The sequence below is a fragment of the Amblyomma maculatum genome, chromosome 1 (genome assembly GCF_055883805.1).
Source record: "Amblyomma maculatum isolate TAMU_Amacu chromosome 1, ASM5588380v1, whole genome shotgun sequence".
NCBI classification, from domain to species: Eukaryota; Metazoa; Arthropoda; class Arachnida; order Ixodida; family Ixodidae; genus Amblyomma; species Amblyomma maculatum.
Window position 1 is genome coordinate 49,567,836 of NC_139344.1, and position 8,755 is coordinate 49,576,590.

An 8,755-nucleotide genomic window follows, 5' to 3' on the forward strand; every position below is an offset into this window, starting at 1 on the left:
GGCTACTACTGTTTACGATAGCTCAATAAACCACAGCTGCGGATGCCACCACTCGTGGAACCGCACGGCAGTACTTGATACGTACGTTCGCCCTGTTCGTTCGGTGGACACAAAAATGGCTGACTGCGCCTCAGTTACCCACAATGCACCGCGCACAGCGCGCCAGTGAATACCCCCTATACCGCTGGAGGGCGGCGTTGAATAAACGTCTCTTTTATGAACTAGGATGCCTATTCTGATTCCATGGCACGCGTTTGGGGTGCGGTCACTCCTCAGGTCGCAGAAAAACAAGGTAAATAATATTTATCCGTGCATTTTACGACTTGTAAAAAAAAACGGTGCTGCCAGTCGCGCAGTTTCTGGAGGGAGGTTAGAGACAGAGAGGGAAAGCGCATGGGCGAGAGAGAAGGCACGTGGGGAGAAGGAAGAGAAGGCGCGTGGAAAGGAGTGCAGTGTTTCCAGATGAAGGTTGTGCGCGGCGGGAAAATTGAACTCAACTCATGTAACAGCACAATGCCTGTGTCTTTACAGCGAATCGCTCTCCTCCCCGAGGAGGTTGAGTGCGGTGCGGTGTTTGAATGTATACGTGGTGAAAGCTGATCGGAGCCTCGGCTGCTGCGACGCCCTGTCCGTGACGTCGTGCCCCTCCTTTCCACATCCATCCTCGTTGGAATCCCCCGTGTGAATACCGCTGTAGTAGTCTAGCACCGTAACGACTGCACCACCCCGGCAGGGCTAGCAAAGTGCATTAATGGGAACGTAAATTGAAAAGGAAAGTCGCAGGCTGGAGCGATATAGTTCCCTTAACGGCGGGGCTTAAGGAATCCGCAACTTATTCTCGTTTGCTCAGAAGAGAAACACGTCGCTCACACGCGCCGCTCGATCGAGACGAGGTCTTCTGAACATGCCGCCGGCAGGTGTCATGAAAGCGCCTCTTTTATAACAATCAATAATTGGGAAAGAATTGAGTGCCAGTCGGTGGTGGTGAAAACTTTATTTATTGAAGGCCAAAAAAAATTATATTGCCGCTGTTCCGTGGGTGGCCTTCCGGCTGCTGGTCGTTGCCTTCAGGTCATACCTGACGGCGACTTCCGCTGCCCAGGACGTAATCCGCTGTTCAATATACGCGGCTCCGAGCTGGCCAAAGCAGCCTTCCACAGCTGCGGGCTGTTTAATTGCCAGGAGACGGGGGGCAAGAACGCCGGACATAGTACAGAATGTGACCATAATCTGCTCGGGGAGAGCTGCATAGCGGCATTTGGGCGAGAAGGCACCGGGGTGAATAAGGGCAAGGCGTGCAGGGGGGAGGAAAGTGTGGGCCTGTAAATGGCGCCACGTATTCTGTTATATTTTAGATAGGGACTTGGGAGGGGGAGGGAGGGATAAGCAGGAGTTGCGGTAGTGGAACGTAATGTCATGAAAGGTGAGGAGGGAGTAACGCGCGCGCGTGTCCATCCCGGAGTGGAGGGGGCCAGCTCCGTCACTCATCTCGCGAACAATGAAATTTGCCGTCTCATTTCCAGGGTGCCCTGCGTGAGCCGGAACCCAGAAGAGTTGGATAGGACGGGAAAGGGGGGAGGAGTGCTTAAGAATGTTGAGCGCTGAGGAAGAGATTCTAGTATCTTTGCAAAGTTGCGGACTGCAGTCTTAGAGTCGCTAAATATGAAAAGGGCCGGTATGTTGGCAATGGCGAGGGCGATGGCTGCTTCCTCTGCGGCAGCGGAAGTGAGATAAGGGATAGTGGCGACGGAGAGAAGGGTTCGTGTAGTGGCCAAGGCATAGGCGTGGTGTAAGATAATGCCGCATCAACATACACGGCGTCGGACCGTGTACTGTACTGGCACCAGAGGGTAGAGCGCGGGCAGATCGGCGAGCGGCATGATGCTCAGGATGCATGCATCTTGGGAAGGAGCTTGACAATGAGCATTAAGAAGATAGAGGAGGGTAAGTGATGGCTGGCACAGACAGGGGAGACAGGGATCAAGCGAAGAGAAGTAAGAAGGGCTCTGCAGGGGTGGTACGAGATAGGCGATCGAGTTGTGTCATGTGATGGGCCTCCACAAGTTCTGAAACAGTATTGTGGACGCCCATCGCCAGCAGACGAGAAGTGGAGGTGGAAGCAGTGGGAAGCCTGAGAGCTGACGTGTAGGTTCGGCGGATGAGACGGTTGACCTTGTCTTCCTAGGCACGAGATAGAAAGAGATAGGGGAGGGAGTAGTACAAGGCGCCTTAGCACAAAGGCCCGCACAAGATGACGGAGGTCGTGCTCGCGCATGCCGTGGTGTCAGCGACCCGCCGGATCAGCCGTGCCGTCTGATGGACGGTGGTGGTAAGGCGGGAAAGTACAGTAGTGTATTTGCCATTGCATTGGAGAAAGAGACCGAGAATACGGATGCAAGAGACAGAAAGGACAGGATGCGCGTCGATGGTGATGTTAAGGGTGGGAGATGAGGTCGGAGCTATGCCTCGAGTCAGGAGCAGCAGGAGCTCCGACTTGGACGGGGAACAAGCTACCCGACCGTGCGAGCATAATCGGCGACCGTGTCCGCCCCCGCCTGGAGAACGGCTTCCATCTCTCCAAGATTGCAGGTACTCAACCAGAGGGTGATCAGCGTAGAAAGCATGGGAAAGGTTAGGAATAGAAGCTAGAGGACGTGCCATAGGGAAAGGGGTGATGTTGAAGACTAGGGGAGAAAGAACAATCCCTGGGGGTTACCTCAATTTCCAAGAGGGAAAACGGGAGAGAAGAGGGGGCTGAATGAGATCTCAGTCATGCGACGGTCAAGAAAAGCCGTGATGAAACCATGGATCTGGGAACCCACGTTAAGAGTGGAAAGGGCGTCTAGGATGGTAAAATGGAGGACGTTGTCAAATGCTTTCGTCAAGTCCAGTGCCAGGATCACGTGAGTGCGCTTAGCGTGAAGAGGGTGAAGGACGTCTTCGAAGAGCTGGAGCATGACGTCCTGGGTAGAGAGGGATGGGTGAAAGCCGAACATTGAATCGGGGAAAAGATGGTTGTCCTGAAGAAAGCTCTGCAAGCTGTCTAGAACGACGTGCTCAAAGAGCTTACCGAGACAAGAGGAGATGGAAATAGGGCGTAGATTTTGAATGTCTATGGGTTTGCGGGGCTTGGGGATGAAGGTTAGCTTAGCGTAGGTCCATTCAAAAGGCAGAGTGCCTTCGTACCAATGTTTAGTATGCTTATGGGAGACAATTGTGGGCTGCAACTGCAATGCGCATATAAAAAACATGCCTCTCGAATTCTTTACCCGCAGCATATATTGCACAACTAAAATGTCTGGAGAGATGCGCTTGGATTTCGCTTAGTGAGCTTCGTAATCGTTGGTCATTTTTTATTATTTGTTATCAGAAACATTGCCCATTTAATCACTCGAAGAGAGCGCTGGACAAACCTTAAAACCATATTTTGCTATGCATTAGACCAAGACTAGAATATTAGAACATTCTTAACAATGTTTCCATAACAGTTTACGGTATTCCACTGCTGCCTCGCAATTCATGTGAAAAACGTATACCCTATCTTTTTTATAGCTGACTTTACTCAGTGAAACAAAGAACAAGCTTTAAAAGCAAGATTTTTTTGAGCATCAGGATGTGAAACTATTCCAATAAATGTATTCATAACAGCGCCTTGTTCCACTGTTGCCTGTCATTGAAAAACGATGTCCCAGAAAACTGGACGCGTCTATCACCGGTGACAAAACAGATGCGCCTACTGCGTAAAAAGCGGCATAGACTTTCATTGGTCGATATTTTCACTGACTGCAACAGGTGAAGGCAGAGTATAGGCGGGGAGCACACCTACACTTTTAGCTGGCTTTGGCCTTCCTGCAGATAGGATAAGGGGAAATAGCTTTTATGGCGGTATTCGCACTAAGTGCGCGGGAAATCTCTGAAAGGACACTGCTCCAAAAGTGACACAATTTACAATGGATTGTTCCATTTAATAAGCTCTCCGCTACAGCGTTCACTTCATTGTTCGCAGTGTTGCTTCCGCACGTAAAAAAATACTGCAACTACTCTTTCTCTTAAACAGCTCCGCCGGGGTGGTGCAGTGGTCACGGCGCTCGACTACTGTGCCCAAGGACGCGGGATCAAATCTCGGCCTCGGCGGCCGCTTTTCAATGGAGGCGAAAAGCAAAGCCGCCCGTGTGCTGTGCGATGTCAGTGCACGTTAAAGAACCCCAGGTGGTCGACATTTCCGGAATCCTCCACTACGGCATCCCTCATATATAGCCCGAGTCGCTTTGGGACGTTAAACCCCACAAACCAAACCAAATATTTCTCTTAAACAGCCCCGTCATCATCTCCGATACGTCATGATTCGACATCACTCGTCGATTTCAGTTTGTCTTTGCTCTTGTCGCACTAACGCCGCTGTGTGCCAAAGCTGTTCGCGACATCATTCTCTGTCCAAATGAGTGATTAGAATAAATGAGTAATGATAGAGTATCAAATCGTGCACTCTTTCGGATAAATGAGGCGAACGGTGGTGACAGAAGCGCGCGCTGCCCCGGCTGCGGAGCTGGTTACGAGGAACAACGGCGAAACGCAGGAACGGACGCCAAAGAGCTGCGCTTTAAAAACTACGTTTAAAATCCTTATATACAGCAGCAGCTGCGAGTCGCAATTCTTTAGTGCACTATACGCGTGGACAAAGTGCGCAGATAAGCGCTCCGGGCTGCGAGTAAAAAAAAAAAAAAAAAAAAAAATTTCGCCCGCATTAATTATGCGAACATGACTTGTGGTGCACATGACAAGAAGGAGGAGGCTTTCAAAGAGATAGATATACAATTGAATGACTCCAGCACGCTTCTCTTTTGTGAAAAAAGACTCGGTGCGAAGTCGTCGTTCCGGAATCAGGGGGCCATCGAAAGTGCTATGTAACAAATGCGGCACACACAGTGGAATTCAAACGAGGTGCAACTACCCCTTGTGAAAAAAAGAAAGCGGAAATGGCCCGAATGTGGAGTAAAGCTTTAACGACTCTTGCATGCCCCTTGCAATATACATGCAAGGAAGTTTCATGCTACGGCGATGACATGCATTTTAGGTTTCAGTACGGACTGCAACATATCTTCTCACTTGGCAATAAAGCATAAAGAAAGGCGGAAACCTATGCACGTCCAGAAACGGTATGCAGAAGCATGGCGCTGGTGTCCGAATTATACTGTGAACATTTTTTGAGGATGAATCGAGTGACACAGTCGCACGACGCTAATTTATTATTTTATTTATTTCAATATGCAATCAACAGTGGCTCATCACTGTGAATACAAAAACAATTGACACTTGGCTACAATTAATCCAGAGGCTTTGGTTCGGACACCCAAGAATAGAGATGCCAGCCGCACGAAACAAGTGAAAAGACGCCAACCCCAAGCTCAGCGGCCCCCAGTCACTCATTTATAACAGCCACCCAGTGGATTTCTTAATTTTGTTACGTCCATGCTCATCCTTTTTCTGACTGCGGTTTCCTTGACATTTACCCTGCCGCTTTGGTTGACCATCGCTCGGCTAACTGGAAGTGGGTGCCTCTTGCCAATACCAACTATTTCTTTATTTCAGTTGAAATGTCGGCTCTTTCTTTCCGTCGTTTATTAGTTTTACAATTATTGCATTCCTTATATGCTGCCTCCTGCTACTCTTCGCGCGCTTCTTTTTTCTGATTTATAGATTTTTTGTTAACCATCAGGCTCCGAGCGCTTAATTATAATTGCAAGACACAGTGTTATGTACGTTCCTTTTCAGATATAGTGGCCACGTCCATAACTTCAAAGCACCAGCCCAAATGCACTGTACGCCACTTTTTTTCGCCAGCCAATTTCTCTCTCGCGATCTGGATCTGCCTCGAGGACTTGGCGTAAATAGACGTAGTGTTCCACTGCTTGCATTTCAGTGCCAAATTTCCGCTTATTGCAAACAGTGCTTCTTAAAAAAAAAACTGAAAAACAAAAATCATTTTTGTTTTGTTGATATTTTTACGGCCTACTTTCCACTTTGTGTGCGTACATTTTCAATAACTCGGCGTAACTGAGGGACGGGTTGAAGAGCACGTCGCCTAATCTAAAAACAATTGTGACGTGACCGCTTGTCGTGAAACGCATTCGTTGCCTGCTTGTTTTCTTACAATAAGGAAAAGGGGTCTTTTTCATACTCGTGAGAACAGAAAGGTAAGCACAAGCGCTGACAACGTAACCCCGACAGTTCATACTGCGTACAAATGCATGAAATACTTCGCAGAAGCGTCAGCAACACGTACGTGCTGAAATCCCACCCTACGCGGGTATACACGTGCGTGAACATACTGAACACAATAACACAAGGCCCGAGAGGCGGAAGCGGAAATAACGCAGAATGAAATAGCGCCATTAGCAGTTGTCTGTGGAGCTCTGGATTAATTCTGGGGTTCTTTGTATACGAGCGCCCACACCGCGTAGCATACGGACGTTTCTGTACATCTCAGGGGTTTCTACAGCTCCAATAAAATGATCGAAACGATCGGTAAAGCATGTGCACGATGTAAACGGACACTTCGAAAATAAGCTCGATAAAAGACGATTAAATTAACTACCCGCCTGGGCGGTAGTTGAATCCCTGGTACCACGCCTTGTTGCACTACAACAGGTGTGCCGCGGCCAGGATTCGATCTCGCATGCTTGGCTACAGCAGTCGAGTGTCAACTACTGCGCCATCGCAGCGGCGCTGTTGTTGTTGTTGTTGTCCAAATAACTTATGGCACATACCCACAGAGGGGGATCGGCCAAGAATTGGGTAGCAAATATTTTTTTTTCTTTCTGTAGCTGATGTGGGAGCTTTCAAAGCAGTCTTCTGACTCTCTGCTACTGGGTTAAAAAAAAAAAAAAAAAAAAAAAAACTGGAGCCGAAGCAGCTAATTGGTGCGATGACACCATTTTTTTTTTTTTTCTGTGGGTCCCGACAAAAATTTCACGCCCTAAGCTCAACCGGCATCACATTCTGGTTTAAAATATCTGTCATTTGCCGCCGCCTGCCGAGAAAAAAAGCACAAACTAGGCCAGAACCGAAAGCTAAGGTATCAAACTATGGTCAAACTGCATCTTAGATCGCTATACGAGTTCCAGCGCGCAAGCGTTTCTTCAGCTTGGCAGCACGTGCAAAATTGTAATGCATTTTTGCACTATGTATTACGGGCAGCCCCAAAAGAGTTTGGCCATTTGAGGCATTAAAGAAAAAAAATTCAACCTCGTTAATTCGGAAATTCAAACTAGGAGCGTGGTTCCGGCTGACTATCATGTACATGCATTTTACGACCCTTTGAGAAACCGGTTTGACTGGGCTGTTGAGGGGGGAAGTCGTCAACACTTTCCTGTGCTACGAGAGCAGCGCAGCTCACCAATATGGCAGCAATATGGCAGCAGCCTTCAACCCTTTGTAAAACCATGTATACGTCCCTGGCGCCGGCCGCTCAGGGACGTATACGCGCCGGACAGGCGATCATGTGCAGCTAGCGATCATCGAAATAGGTATCCCCGAATCTTAATCGCATAAAACAGTGGTGCATGAGCACTTCTCTGGTGCTATGTGAGGAACGACGACGATCAGAAGTTTCTAATTCAATTTCAGAAATGTAGCTGAGTCGCATAGTTTCGGTTTCATAATTCCTTAACTCGCCCAGTCGCTGTTTCGGGCGCTGCTTGGCGTGTCACTTATTTTGTAATGGCATCACAATGTTATAGAGTCTACGCATCTCTCTCCCGCGCACCCACATAATACTTCCGGTACGGCGAAACTGCGCGCTGGGCAACGCAGTTTCACTGCACTGTGCTCTTCACCGCGTGGACTGTGTGGCATACCACCCTCAAAACGCGACGGGGCTGAGGCCCTACTGCTACTGCATTGCACCATAAAAATGGTGGCGGAGGCCATGATTTCGGAGCATTTTTTCTTCAACGTTCCCAACAGTGAGCACAACAAGCACTTGACTAAACAAGGAAAAACCGACGTTTTTACTTATGTTTTATCTCAAATGTAGACAACCATCATACAGGTAGGTGTTCATTAGATAAAATCGGAACTTTCGGTTAATTCGAACAATTCTTCTGGTACCTTGGAGGCCGAATTAACTAGAGTTTACTGTACAACTAATGACAAGGTAATTTGTTGTCATCCCAACTCTCAAGGAGGCTGGGTTAAGCGCTGTAATGAATAAGCTATGTATAACTGATCATAAAGTATGTATTTTTCATGCTTCCAATGACCAAAGTACACCTTACATGTCACAGCCACCATTTTGCTGCCTAATTCTGAACCAAAGCTATATCAAGAAAATTTCGTCATAAAGTATTTAGTGGTTGCACAGAAGTACCATGTAGTGATCTAAATCTGCTGTCTAACATATGACAGGTGAGAACATTCAAGCAAGAATTTGGTATATGTGCAGTCCAGCCCACTTTTAACGAACTTGATCGTCACGCGGCATTTGTTCGTTGTATCCAAAGTTCGTAGTAAGTGGACCGCCTATAATACGGGCAAAAAGAGCAAGCGAGACAAAAGTTAACTTTATTTTTGAAAAAAGTCCGTGATGCATGTTTGCTTCTTCAAAGCTGATCGCACCACTGCCGTTTCTAATTTTTTCCAGCGCGGTAATATGTTCATCGCCAAGCGAACCACTTCAGCAGTGCGTCCTCAACGTCCGCGTAGGTCGCCTTCCGAAGGCACTTTCTAGTCGTCGGGTCGGCATTCACGGTAGCAC